The 14786-nt window shown below is 41.2% G+C and overlaps 1 protein-coding gene across 2 annotated transcripts in view; it reads right to left on the minus strand.

The window, feature by feature from the left end:
* Positions 1-14280, minus strand: part of flrt1a (fibronectin leucine rich transmembrane protein 1a) — a 73273-nt gene extending 58993 nt beyond the window's left edge. The window contains exon 1 of one of the 2 annotated variants that reach the window (XM_049592976.1): positions 13743-14280. The gene's annotated coding sequence lies outside the window, so the exon portion shown is untranslated. Of the gene's footprint in view, positions 1-13738 lie in introns of both variants that reach the window. The other variant, XM_049592977.1, reaches the window with a different exon arrangement.
* Positions 14281-14786: the final 506 nt, after the last annotated feature.

Consider the following 14786-nt stretch of genomic DNA (forward strand, 5'->3'; position numbering starts at 1 on the left):
AAAAACAAATGGCCCTATTTTGAGCCAGTTTTTGGTTTGTCCATTCTGGGCTACTGTAGAACAATATGGCAGACTCTATGAAAGAGGACCCTCTCCATATCTGCCCTGTCTGGTTCGGTTCAATCGAACTCAAGTTCATTTGCCCCCTAAGTGTGGTTCATGTGGGTAGTTGTGAACACTGCAGTCGCACTCTGGTGCACACCAAAACAACCAGACTGAGACCTTCTTGAAGAGGTGGTCTCAGTCTGATTACAAATGAACTCTGGTGCGGTTCGTTTGCAGTGAGAACGTGTTCCTCCTCGATCCCCCGACCTCGATCCGAACCAACTGCAGTCACATGACACATTGTTTGGATTAAACATGAGCATGTTACAGTCCTGGAGGATTATTAATGTGCACCTCCTCCTGTACTGCCTTAATATGCACATTCAGCACATCCAATGCATCAAAACATTGTTTTCTAGTTGGAGCCGCGCCTCGTTTTCAAACTGTATGGTTTGACTAAAACGAACAATGACAGCAATATAGTCCACGATGAGCAGCGCTAAAATCAACCTGCGTAGTTGTCCCTCCATTGTGTCATTAGAAAGTGTCACATTTATCTTGCAAGTGTACTCTTCTTCAATGTTTTGTTTACTTCCTGGAATTTTCCCGCATGGAAATTCTGACCAATCAAGAGCAGCTTTCTCACACAAGGCATTTGATCTGATTGGCTTGTAAATGCTGCCGTGAGAGCATGAACCAACTCTAGGCATTTATACAACTTAGTAACAAAATTATTCCCTGATTCAAACCAAAGTAAGACAACTCTAGGTCTGAAAGCAGCCCTATTTTCAGGTAATTATACACCAAAGAAATCATACTTATACATACATTCATATTATATTCCACTTCTGTATTATATCCCCCTAAATCTGACACACCAGACCTTTAATGGTCTGCTCTGAAGAATGAGTGAATGCCGCTGTTCAGCGAGCAGCTGGCACAGTGCTACAACAAAGTGTGGAGATAGGTCTGGCTATGCGAGACAATAGAGTGTCAGACTCTTGATCAGTGAGCTAAACCTGTAGCATAAACACAGCGAGGAAAAACAGCGTGTAGAGCCAGCATATTTTCTCATCTAACCGAATTAAATGTTCATTTTCACCAAACCAGAGTTGGCGATTGTCAGAAAAATAGACAGACGAACCAAGAGGGTTTGGGTGTGTTTTACAATGAATTAAAAATGAGCTAGTCTGAATTTGGTGAAAGCAAGAAACTTGAATTCAGAAGGTGTACGGTTGTATTTTTCTGTTTATTGCTGAAAATATGTGAAAGAATATTCCCTTTCTTGATATTTTGCAAGTATATTTTGTTTATTTATGAAACGAAAACAGCTAAGAGACCTTGTGGAACACATATTGCCCAACCCCACACTGCACCAAACAACACTGTAAAAAAAAACGTTGTCCTGAGTTCTCTCTTTGACTTTGGGACCATCAATCAACCTCCAGTCACAGCGCTGCACGGAGAGAATTTCAGCTTAGTTACTCTTAAAAAAAAGTGTCAGCAGCATGTGTGGGTTGAAAATACTCTATATCAGCACAAACTGTACACTGGATTTGACATAAAGTTACGTAATATTCTTTGCTCTGCTGCAGCAGATTAATAGATTTCTCCAAGCCTTTCATGTTGCACTACCAGCCATGACACATGCAGATACAACTTCCTCATATTCCACCTCATGGGAAACATTAACATTTAATACACTTGACCCATACAATGGCTTTACAACTGAGCAGCACTCTGCAGCTGCAGTAATTCAGATAATTTTTGAATTTGCATCTATATTTTGTCAACACATGTCAAGACACAGAAACTGAATGTGAATGCTCAGGCTTTTCATAAGAGACTGATTTCTGTGATTTACAGAGTACACGGGGGTTTAACAGATCACTAAATCACTAGAAGACACATTCTGCTGGATTTAAACGCTTTAGTGTCTGCAAATGTCAATACAACTGGGCCTCAGAGAGCTTCCGCCATGTCTCATTTAAAGCCACCATTAACTGCTGTTGTTTTGCATTTTAGATTTAAAATGTCCTCCCTTTCTAAATGTCTGTTTTTCAGTTGAATTATATGTGTGATTTTCCAAATCTCACATGCAAAAATAATAATCAGGCTGTGCACCTTTCTTTAGGCCTCAGACTCCAACAGTCTCTCCTGTGTTACAAAATGAGAGTTATTAGATTAACATGACACGAACAATATTTCACCAATCCACCCAGCATGCACTAGTGTAAATGAAAGAAATCTCCAAGGCTGCATGAGCCGGCACTGTCAAAAAATATTGCTGTTATACTCAGAAAAAGCCTGTTTTTACATTCGGTAGGTGTGTTCCGTGTTGTACTGTTATGACCTAAACATGATTTAAAGGAGCAGATTTAGGGGGATTTAGTGGCATCAATCGGTGAGGACTGCAGATTGCAACCAGCTGAAACTTCTCCTGGTTTGAATTCCTTCAGTGTTAGTTGTTCAGGGTTTTTTTACTGGGAGCTGAAATATCCAGAGAGGTCTCTTCCTCTCCAAAACAAACGAACGAGGGGATTTAAACCAGTAAAAACACTTAATAAAGCTGTTTCACTTTAGAAATCAGTGTTTTTCTGATGCTGTTCGGCTTGTTGGAGACAGGCCGCTAGCCCAGCACCTGCTAATGTGCCCCACCTGTTTTCTCTGGTAACTTAGGGTGCTTTCACACAATGTGCACCTCCTCCTGTACTGCCTTAATATGCACATTCAGCACATCCAATGCATCAAAACATTGTTTTCTAGTTGGAGCTGCACCTCGTTTTCAAACTGTATGGTTTGACTAAAATGAACAATGACAGCAATATAGTCCACGATGAGCAGCGCTAAAATCAACCTGCATAGTTGTCCCTCCATTGTGACATTAGAAAGTGTCACATTTATCTTGCAAGTGTACTCTTCTTCAACGTTTTGTTTACTTTCTGGATTTTTCCCGCATCAAAATTCTGACCAATCAAGAGCAGCTTTCTTGGGCAGTCAGAAACATGGCAGCGCAACAAGCAGCAATCCTCTGAGCTGAAAAATGAAGCCATCACGGAATGGCCAAAAACTGCAGTTCTTGAATGGCCACTTGAGGCTGGCTTCAGATGCCAGTTTTGGTCTCTATGGCTAATTTCAACATTCATGACAACTGTACAGGTATGAATTTTTATATAACTCACCCATTTACATTTTAATAAGGCTTAAAATTACACATAATTAAGGACGTGGCCGCTTTAAGTGACAGGCTCTCTACTGATAGTGTCCTCGGGTTCTCAGACAGATCCACCCTTCGCTCCTCCACAGCTCCTGCCTCTCACCCAAATATGGTCGCTTCTGGCTCCAAAACACCAAGATGGCGACAGCCAAAATGCCAAACTTGAGGTTTCAAAACAGGAGGCCACAAACCAATGGGTGATGTCACAGTGGCCATTTTTCTAAGGGGGCAACATGATGATCTCCATAGACAAGAACCTGCTTCCTATATAAATATAAATGGCTCGTTCTAACGAAACCCAATGATTTCTATTTTCCGGTGATTATATACTAAGGAATTATACTCAGAAAAAAAGAAACATTTTTTTGCATACAGTAGAAGTGTTCTATGTTGTATTGAAAAGGTTATGAGCTACATATTTTTAAAGCATGAGGGCTCAACTTTTTGTAAGTATGAATGCGTAGGATAGAGCAAATTAAGTTCACATGCCAGAAGAATATATTTCCGATGGGAGAACCGAATACCAACAAGCAGGCAGAAGGTCTGATTTACCGCGTCGAATATGATCAACGTTACATCTCCTGCATCAACATACCCAGAGCCTGCTCCTAAAATGAAGGACAAATGAAAATTGAGTGAAGATGTAGTTTGCTTCTTTTTTTTGTTTTTTTTTTTTATCGAAATAGCAATGTAATGTATGAAGGAGGAAAATAATATTGCCTGTGGTAGAGCAACACAGGCTCTTTTGAGACAGAAGAATTGTGATTTTATTCCAGCTCAGTACGCTCTCACAAGCCGCTTCAAGCTATTGATGTCTGTTCCCACAACTATTGTTATTGCACATTCAACTCACGGACTCTAGCATGCCACTTTTAAATATAAAGCCACATACTGGACAACGTCAATGTAGTGACAACCCCGCATCCTCATACAGCTTTCATCTGCACAGAGCTTTCATCTACAGATGAACCGGTCACTCTGCATGCACAGCCAAAGTATAGTTAAATTAGTTACTCACAGCATTAAACCGACTGTTCTGAAAAGACTGAGACATCAAGAGTTTTTTTTTTGTTCTGTAAAAAATGGCAGACATTCAAAATACTCAAAAAGACAAAATGAATGCAGGAAGCTGCGTTTCTTTAGCCTCAAACCACAGTAAATGGTTATATCAGCACCACAGCTGATGTAATCAGGGAAAGATATGCACTGCACACACAGCAAGACTGAAGCATAGCAGGGGAGAGAGAGCAGTTCCTGTCTGGTCTTTTTACTGATATCATGAAATTGTCAATCTTCCATCTTTGCACCTGCACTGGCTTAGATTCAGTATTAGAATGTGAGCTTGAACTTAACAAAGTCTTTTGCATATTTACCAAAGCCTGTGATCTCATAGATACGATCTATGAGAGAGTCTGTAGGGCTGTTAAAGTGACAGGAGGTACAACCAGATAAACTCAAATACCCTTTAACCACCTCATGACTGTCATTTAATACTATTTATTACTTTTTGCTATCTATTACAACCATTTATCATTTAATTTCTGCTATCTAATCATTAATTACTTCGAGGTCTGGTGTATGAGTACCTCTGGTGTAGGAGTACCTTTGGTGTATGAGTACCTCTGGTGTATAAGTAAGTTCCTTTGGTGTATGAGTACCTCTGGTGTGAGTACCTCTGGTGTATAAGTAAGTTCCTTTGATGTATGAGTACCTCTGGTGTATAAGTAAGTACCTCTGGTGTATGAGTACCTTTAGAGTATGAGTATCTCTGGTGTACGACTACCACTGGTGTATGAGTATCTCTGGTGTATGAGTATCTCTGGTGTACAACTACCACTGGTGTATGAGTATCTCTGGTGTATAAGTAAGTTCCTTTGGTGTATGAGTATCTCTGGTGTAGGAGTACCTTTAGTGTTTGAGTATCTCTGGTGTACAACTACCACTGGTGTATGAGTATCTCTGGTGTATAAGTAAGTTCCTTTGGTGTATGAGTATCTCTGGTGTACGACTACCACTGGTGTATGAGTATCTCTGGTGTAGGAGTACCTTTAGTGTTTGAGTATCTCTGGTGTACGACTACCACTGGTGTATGAGTATCTCTGGTGTATAAGTAAGTTCCTTTGGTGTATGAGTATCTCTGGTGTACGAGTATCTCTGGTGTATGAGTACCTGTGGTGTATGAGTACCTTTGGTGTATGAGTACCTCTGGTGTATGAGTACCTTTGGTGTATGAGTACCTCTGGTGTATGAGTACCTTTGGTGTATGAGTACCTGTGGTGTATGAGTATCTCTGGTGTGAGTATCTCTGGTGTATAAGTAAGTACCTCTGATGTATGAATACCTCTGATACATGGGTACCTCTGGTGTATGAGTACATCAGACATTTTGTCACACTGAATATTATATATAGTAATAGTAATAGTATATTCAGTATTTGTATATTGCTAAATAATGGTATCTCAAGTATCTCTGGTGTACGAGTACCTCTGGTGTATGAGTACCTCTGGTGTATGAGTACCTTTGGTGTACGAGTATCTCTGGTGTATGAGTACCTTTGGTGTATGAGTACCTTTGGTGTACGAGTATCTCTGGTGTATGAGTACCTCTGGTGTATGAGTACCTTTGGTGTACGAGTATCTCTGGTGTATGAGTACCTCTGGTGTATGAGTATCTCTGCTGTATGAATACCTCTGGTGTAGGAGTACCTTTGGTGTATGAGTACCACTGGTGTATAAGTAAGTTCCTTTGGTGTATGAGTACCTTTGGTGTACAAGTATCTCTGGTGTATGAGTACCTTTGGTGTATGAGTATCTCTGGTGTACGAGTACCTCTGGTGTATGAGTACCTTTGGTGTATGAGTATCTCTGGTGTACGAGTACCTCTGGTGTACGAGTACCTCTGGTGTACGAGTACCTCTGGTGTATGAGTATGTCATACATTTTGTTAGGTTAAAGGCTGCAATGCCTCCATGGAAGCTGAATGTTAGCTACGCTCCTCTAACGTCATCATCAATATCTACAAGAAGCTGAAGTATCAGCTGACCCTTCTGGCTTCAAACAACCTGACCAGTTCTGTAAAAAAGGTACAAAACAAGGTGCAAAACAGGTATAAACATGTGGCACTGACTCAATATTCAAAGATATGGTCTCTCCCTCGTTGTGTGGCTGGCTGAATTTATGAATTTGGAGCCATGTCATGTTTTGGGTGGGGGGGTTTACTATCTTGACAAGCTTTGGTATTTACTGCCTTCACAGTGACATCTTAATGAACTGAATCTCTGTTTATGAACATCCATTTCAGTCTGTTCAAATATAGATGGACTGTGTTTTTCTCTCAGTCGTGCGTGTAAAATATGTGACTATCGATTCAAAGGCTCAGATATAAAGTGTCTCTTTTCATGTCAAAACAGACTGTGTGAGTGTGACATTAGCACTAATGAACCCCATGCATTGTGTAATAGGTGTAATACGTGTGGTCATTATGGTCTATTTGAATGCTTTCAGTGCTTGACTTCATTACATTCTGATTCTTGGGAACGACATGTAAAATGACATGTTTGAATGTCCATTTCATGCATCAGAGCACCTGAAAAGACTTATTTTGTCTTAGGTGGCTGTTGAATTACATGCAAGGCTGCAGAAATAAAGCCAGTATAGAGAACGGGTGGCTTTCATTGCTGTGCATGATTGGGAGTATTTTTATTTTTTTACCAAAGCTGTTTTCTTGCGAATAGCCTTGCACAACAATGCAATGAAGACCACAAAAGTATTTAGACGTTTCTGGTGATTATTACTGATTCATTAGTATATCATATTTCCAGCTAATTTGCAATCAGCATTACAACAATCAACAGCAATTAGGGAACAATTGGAAATGTATTCATGTCCATTTGTATTTTATTTGCCTTGGAAGGATTTTGAGTGCATGTGCTGATATCGCCATTCCCGCTCTGCCAAATAAATAGCACTCGTAAAACTCAGGCGTCTGCTGCACAGGATGGCAGGAAGTTTACAATAAATGTCTGGATAAATCCACAAAAGACAGCGTTGCCAACTCTTCTCCAATGAAATACGCTAATGGCTGCTCAAAAAGTCACACAAAAGATGATGGTACAGCTTCATTTACATGTAAATTAAATTAATAGGTATTTATCATCAGAAAGAAAGAACATGAGAAAGGAAAAGATGGTGGTTGCGAGAGGAGAGTGAGCTGAGAATGGGCTATGGAGATGCTTCATTAGCTAGAGGTACAGACACACATCCTGTCACAAGCTGCTCCTTTCTTGTCTCCCGGCCAGCTGACTAACACCGATCCAATGAAGCTCAGTTTTGTCAGCAGTGGTTCAACGTGCTGTTTACCCTGCAAATGTACAACTAATTAATTTGTGGTCATGGCCAAAGATAGAAGCTGTCCAGCTCAGTGCAGGCCTGTGGCAAGGGTACCAACACCAAAGGCCCCACTGGTTCCAGAAAGCCCTCCCTTTCCTTTCTCCCTCTAATGCTTTCACTGGAGAAGACGATGACTGTGTTTCTGTTCCTGCTGCCGCAAATGGCAAGTGGCTCATGAGCGGCTTTCATTAAAACAACACAAACAGTTGGATGCAAAATGCAGTTAAAATATGACAAATTCCATAAAAGCTGGTGTGTGCCCACAGGCATTTTGCAGAAATAAGATCTCCAAAAATACAGTTTTCTTTTGCAGCATAAACAGTGTTAGGGCGTAACGTAACAATATTACTAACAAAATTTCAGTAATACTGTTTCCCCCAAAAACAAATATGTCGCTACAACTAGGAATACAACGATGTAACAGCCAAACATCAGTATCAGTCAACATTCGCGTTGTCGACTGCCATTGGCCTATCGGCAAATAAGATGGCATTCACCATTGGCGGTGGGCGATGTTTCTCTGTTGTGTCACATCAATTTTGCGCAGGCTAAAAAGTAACACACGAAACTAACAACGTCCTGTCATCTGGGATCGATAGAAAATGTGTCTGGGATCGACAGAAATCTTCCCCAGGATGCTGATAGTGCTACACTGTGATCAACAAGGAGGGTTAGTTAATGTTAGCTTATAGCCGTCAGCATTTAACTAGTGACAGTTTATGGAGGTTGCATTGGGTTACATTATGATGCATTCAAGATCTATTTAGTAAAAATGAGCATTGGGCGAAGTTCAATTATAATGTTGTCATGATGTGTTTGAATTGAATCTTGTGAAATTACAAAGTTTTTGGTAAGAAACTTGAATAAATACAGTTGAAGTAGAAATTTATTGTTTTCACAGCATTATGAAGTAGATATTTGAGAGGGAATTACAGTATGTATAGTAAAAATGTTTTTCGTGTGAAAGAAGGTTATATTAAAGGTTGTTTCATAAATGTATATGATTTAATTTGCGCTATTCAAAGGTAGTGTAATACAGGCTGAATGACTTTACCACAGTTATTTTTTTATAGTGGAGATTTCTTTGTATCAGTATCGGCTATCGGTCAAATTGTTATTTTAAACACTGGTACTGGTATCAGCCCAGAATTTCACAATCAATGCATCCCTTGTAATGATATTACAGTTACCCCAAAAACTTTACATTTGTTGTCACCCTCTACTGATTTGAAACCCCACAATCAGTCACATCCTGGATTGATTTTCGTAAATGCATGCACAGCACAGCAGCAAGTTGGTTTGGAAGATGGAAACGCTTACGCTCATTACTTTGATTTTGTCGGGGGAACGATGGCAAGAACATGTTGTTCCAGGTAGTGGCACTATGACACTTTCCACTGCGAAAAAACGTGACCTCAAACCTCCTGAAACTCAGACAATGACCAACAGCCTGAAGCTCATGGAATTACACCCCACCAAAGGTGAATCCTTCTTGGCCGTGTAGGATGGCTGTAGCCCCTCACTGGCTAAACAACCAAAACTGGATTTTAATCGAGGACAGCTGCAGGCTATCAGCGTCAAAGAATGAAGCTTGTGGGTGGATGAAATGTTGCCTGTAACCACGATTGACTCTACGTCTTTCAAACAAATCCTTGGGAAAATAATGATCATAGGCAACAGAAGATCCCCAAGTAAAAAAAACTCATTTGCAAGCTATCTAGCCTTAGCCGCACTTACTGAAGATTACCCTGACATTCAGACAGAGGCATCTGAGAGGTGTGACTTATGAGGAGAAAAGACGCAATGACCAATTGTGTGAGGTGTAACAGAAAAGTAATAGAACGATTAATGTAACCAATTAGTGTTGGCAAGGAGTAATAAGTATAGTGATATTACTCATCAGAATGTAAGGAGCAATGGGTAATAAATTAGATTTGTTTATAACGAGCCCAACACTGAGCATAAAACTTTTATTTTTCATACATAATTTCAGATTTCTCCAATTTTCCCTGCTACTGAAGAGCACTTATGTGTTCACTGTGCTCTACTTCAAGACAAACAGTCCCTTTTTATACCTATCATATGAATACATGCTCATAAATTTTCCATTTTGTTACTGAGCAGTGCTAATTAGCACTCATGCATCTCCGTAATCAGCGTTGTTTTACCACTATGGCATTGAAAATAACACTCTTGGAATGACTTACCTTGCAATTAAGCGTGTGAGTGAATAGCGAGTATAGGTGCTTTCCGTCAAAATCAGTCTGAACTTATTTCCATGAGTCTGCTTTAATTCTGTTCCTCAGTCCACCTCCAGTGTGTTCTGACAGGTTTCCACCTACTGCCCAGCACAGACACTGCAAACCATCAATTTTTCAGCTGTAATGGCAACAATGGGGAGCGGGAAGGCTGTCATTCCTGTAATGACTGTGCTGTCATGAATATAATGGCTATGCTGTTATGTTTTATAGACAGGAAGTTCACATATTCCCATTGTGAGCAAAAAGAAGTACTGTAGCTGGGGGCAGCTAGCTTGACTGGGCTGAAACTGCATCATTTCTACTCGATTTTGAATGGGTGTTTTGTGGCGAGGCTGTGATGGTGTGAAGATGGAAAGCGACACGAGACACAGCCAGCTGATCCTGCACCGCACTCTCGTCTGTTTTGAATGATTTCTGCATAACAGAGCCGTGTTGGTGTTCTGTGACGTACTGAGACTAATCTGTGAGAGATCAGGATAAAATGATGTGGACATCAAACGTCAATAACCCGAATAAGTCAAATGTCAGTAAGTAATGTTACCTTGCATTCACAGCCAATTGAAACGAGCACTAATGATTCCAGACTGGCTTATCACTGGCAGCAACAACAAGAGTCTCTGATCTGCTACAGGTTGCCAAGTAAGGCACACTTACAGCGAGGTGGTCATTATCGAAAGTAAGCCCCAAGGCGAAGCACAATAATGAATGGCTCCCTATACATTATCCTGCTTATTACATAGCTGCTTACCAAAGACATTAATCATCTGACACAACATACTGATTTTAAATGTTCTTTTTCTTTAATGCAATGAAGTACTCAACATGGCAGCTGTGTGCTGCTGCAGCCATACAAACGTTTACCATCTGTAGCCACACAGCAAAAGAACTGGAAATCAGCAACATTAACAAATCCAGCAGGACTGCCGTACAGTCGCTGACAGACAATAAAGGTATTGTGCTCTCCAAATTAACCATAACCCTGTGCTCTAATGTGGTCGCACAGTAACTACGAATAACTCAAAATCAACAAATAACACACTGAAAAGCCACACAAAGACCCTCACACTACAAATAGCTTGTACTGTAATGCACCTGCTCTGCAAACGAATGAATCTGAAAGCCACACTATTCAACAATCATGATAATGACCCATCATCTAATAGCACAGGAAGAGGCTGCATTGTGCTTGAGCTGGTCACCCAATTGCAAATCTCAATTGCTTGCACATTAATTGATGTATGATGAATCCATGTAAATCAATTCAGCAACACTCCGCAGCAGCAACACAGTTAGAGTGTAACTACAGAGATTTTTTTTTGGAGGGATTTTTTTTTTTTTAAAGGTGTGGGTAAGCCATAAAAGTGAGCGATGTAATCAGCGAGGCCATTCACCATGACTGCCATCATCATTACTGCCAGACGCAGGCCTCGGTGCCAGCGAGTCAGAGGGTAGTCCACCCAAGAATATCTCTTCCAACTTTTCACAAGATGAATTCCTTTGGAGATGCCATCTGTTTGTCTATCACCGGTGTGCCATGTGCACAGGTTAGATCAAGTTATTGCAGCAGGCATGTCTCAAGCCTCTGCAGCTCCTTATTTGTAAGTGTCCCTCATTTGTTTTGCCTCTGTGAAGTGCCCCTCTGGGGGCTTCTGCCAGAGGCTTCTCACGCCAAAACTACCTTCATCCTGATATTCAGCATATGGGATTATTTAATGAATTGCATTGGAAATGTTGTGGGAATATACAGTACTACATGTACTTGGATGGGTCCAACCCAATCACCAGAACTGTTGGAACTGTACATTTCTGCAAACTATGGATATATTACATTTGTACACACGTTACAATTCTTCACATTTCACCAATGCTGCAGTTAACATGTGGTTATATTTAGGACACAAATACCATTTGGTTATGGTTAGAAAAAGAGCGTGTTTTGGCTTAAAATAACCAGCTTTTTTTGGCTCTACCCCAGCAGGAAACACTGTAATGTCTTTGTAAAAAATGACCGCTCTTTGTGTCACTATCTCGGAAGGAAATGCAGCAAATGTCTTGGTAAAAAACAAACTTTTGTGGCACTCTCACGGCAGAAAACATGCCGATGTCTTGGTAAAAAGCAATCGCTTAAACACTGTGAGGTCTCTGTAGAAAATGACTACTTTTCATGGCACTATCCCGGCAGAAAACGCACCATGTCTCAGTGAAAAGCAGTCACTTTACGTGGCACTATCATGGCAGAATACACGGCAATGTCTTGGTAAAAAGCAACCGCTTTTTGTGGCACTATTACAGCAGGAAAGACAGCAACGTCTCAGTGAAAAATACCTGCTTTTCATGACACTATCCCGTCAGAAAACTAAACTACTTAATGGCACTATCCCAGTGGGAAATGCAGCAATGTCTTACTAAAAAACAACCACTTTACATGGCACTATCACGGCAGAATACACAGCGATGTCTAGGTAAAAAGCTACCACTTTCTGTGGCACTATTTGAGCAGGAAACGCAGCCATGTCTCGCTAAAAAACAACTACTTTTCTTGACACTATTTCCAGTGGCAACACAGTGACAGGTGACTAAAAACACCCAAATTTGCTCGTATACCATGCTGCTTTAGAAGCATACATATGAAATGTACAGATGTAATTTATGTGTGGCTCCCAGAAACGTTCAATGCCAACATCTTCCTTTGTTGATTGGGCTGGTTATTCAACATCATTTCCCAAAATTCTCTCATAATCAGACACTAATGTTTTAAATTTGGTTTCCTCAGAAGTCTTCAAAGAGCTATTGTTGATCCTGACAGAACATTTACATGAAAGAGGCTTAATTTTGCACAGATGACACACAGCAAGATGCTGCACAACTATTATAAATGTGACTTCTTCTCCATTTTTATTCTAAATCAGCCCCAACGAGTGCATGAAGCAAGCCGTGCACCTCCACACGAGCACTTCCCCTGACTGATCCACCTCCCAACCACAATATTTCCATTCTGCATGTTTAGATTTACAGCACGTTGTGTTGATTTCAGCTCGCGGTGTTATTACATCCGACTGTTTTACCAACTTAATGACAATTTAATGGGCATCCATGGTGGGAGGCACTGCTGCAGGAGTAATAGGCCTATATGCAGTCATTCTGTCCACAAGTCAGATAAGTCAATGGAAACCCAGCAGTGGGTGTGTGTGTGTGTGTGTGTGTGTGTGTGTGTGTGTGTGTGTGTGCATTCAGGTTATCCAGAACTCACCAACTTTACAATCATCCTTCAGCCCTGAACCAGAATAGAGGGCTACATATGATTTATATACAGTCACACTAATTCTCAAATGCATTATTTTGATTGCTCTAATTGTTGCAGGCTGAATTTAATGCACATTATAACTGCAAAGACATATCCCAGTTATAAACTTACATTTTGTGGCTTCATTATTTCCCCTCCTGCATGCCCATCACTGCCTAATCCCCGTAGCTTTTACACTGTGTCTTCTCCTTTGTTTGGATTTATATCCAGACCGGGCCTTCGAACCACGATCCTCATAAATGTGTCTGCCAGCTATTCACTGAAACACGTCTCCTCAATCAAGTGGTTTGGCATTTGCAAAGAGGCAAAGAGGCGGTTGTGCTGCTGCACAGACAGACCTGATTATGCCTTGAACCGAGCCTCAAACACAAGATAAATATGTGTCAAATACTTGTTGGGGGCTATAACGCGCAATAAAACACTGATGGGGTGTTTTCTTTATTTATTTATTTTTATTTATTTTTTGGCCGGATCGGATGATGAACAGCATATTGGCAGTCCGTGCACATCAATCAAGGCTCACCTACCGGATGGCGCTTCGGATGCCACGCTTTCCCTCTGTTTGATGCAAAGTCCCCTCGGATTTTGACCGCCCTTTTTTGCTCTTCTTTCCACGCACGGGTCCTCCGGTGTCCTCCAGAAAGCAGGTGTGACCACAATCTCGCCTTGTTGTATTCCCATATGTTGTCGCCAGCGCAATTATGAATGCTCCAGTTGATCAGTGACTGGATAGCCTTGTGTGATCATGTGTTGCCAGCTCCTTTCTCTCCTCCTCTTTCTCTCCCTCTCTGTAACTGCTCCCTCCGCCCGATTATCTCCCCGCTGCGGCACTGGCTACATGGTAATACGGAGGAATAAAACGTGCCTGAGTCGCTGGCGAACTTGTGCGCCTTATTATGGCAATTAGTCACCGGACCGGTCCGTGCTCGCTCATCCGTGCACCTTTGCAGAAAATGCGCTTGCTCTCAGCTGTATCCGCTATTTGCGCTGAAAAAAATTGCCCCGGAGAGGCTGTTTTGTTTTCTGAAAGAGAGAGGAGAAAGAGAGAAAAAACCTCTTCAATCTGCCGGCTGAGGCTGGAGAAGAGGAGCAGAGGAGAGAAAGACTGAGGCGTAAAGGATGGAGAGGATTAAAGGAGAGGGAGGAGGAGGCTGGAACACATTTGTGAAAGCCTTCCCTCTATATATGTCCTTTGAATAACAGTGAGACACGGTGCATATTTCCCATTCTGTCTCTCTTTCACTCAGCTGTTCCCTGTGCATTAACTGTACTGGGAACTTGACAACCATTGACAGTGCTGCATATCTATCTATCTATCTATCCATCCATCTATCTATCTATCTATCTATCTATCTATCCAAACATACTTGCATTGTTCTAGTCTACAATCAGTCCCTCTGAATGGATAATATTACCAGGAGTCTCTGTGCAGTTGCATTTTGTAAAAACAACACTTCCCCTCAGATTTTGCTCTGGCCAGCTCTCAGTCTCTCTCCCTCTTTGTCACACTGATGGATGCTTTTTGTTTTTAATTAGAGCTCCACTCTGATCCATGCAGCATGTTGGGCAGG

This window comes from Epinephelus fuscoguttatus, linkage group LG12 (assembly GCF_011397635.1).
Source record: "Epinephelus fuscoguttatus linkage group LG12, E.fuscoguttatus.final_Chr_v1".
NCBI classification, from domain to species: Eukaryota; Metazoa; Chordata; class Actinopteri; order Perciformes; family Serranidae; genus Epinephelus; species Epinephelus fuscoguttatus.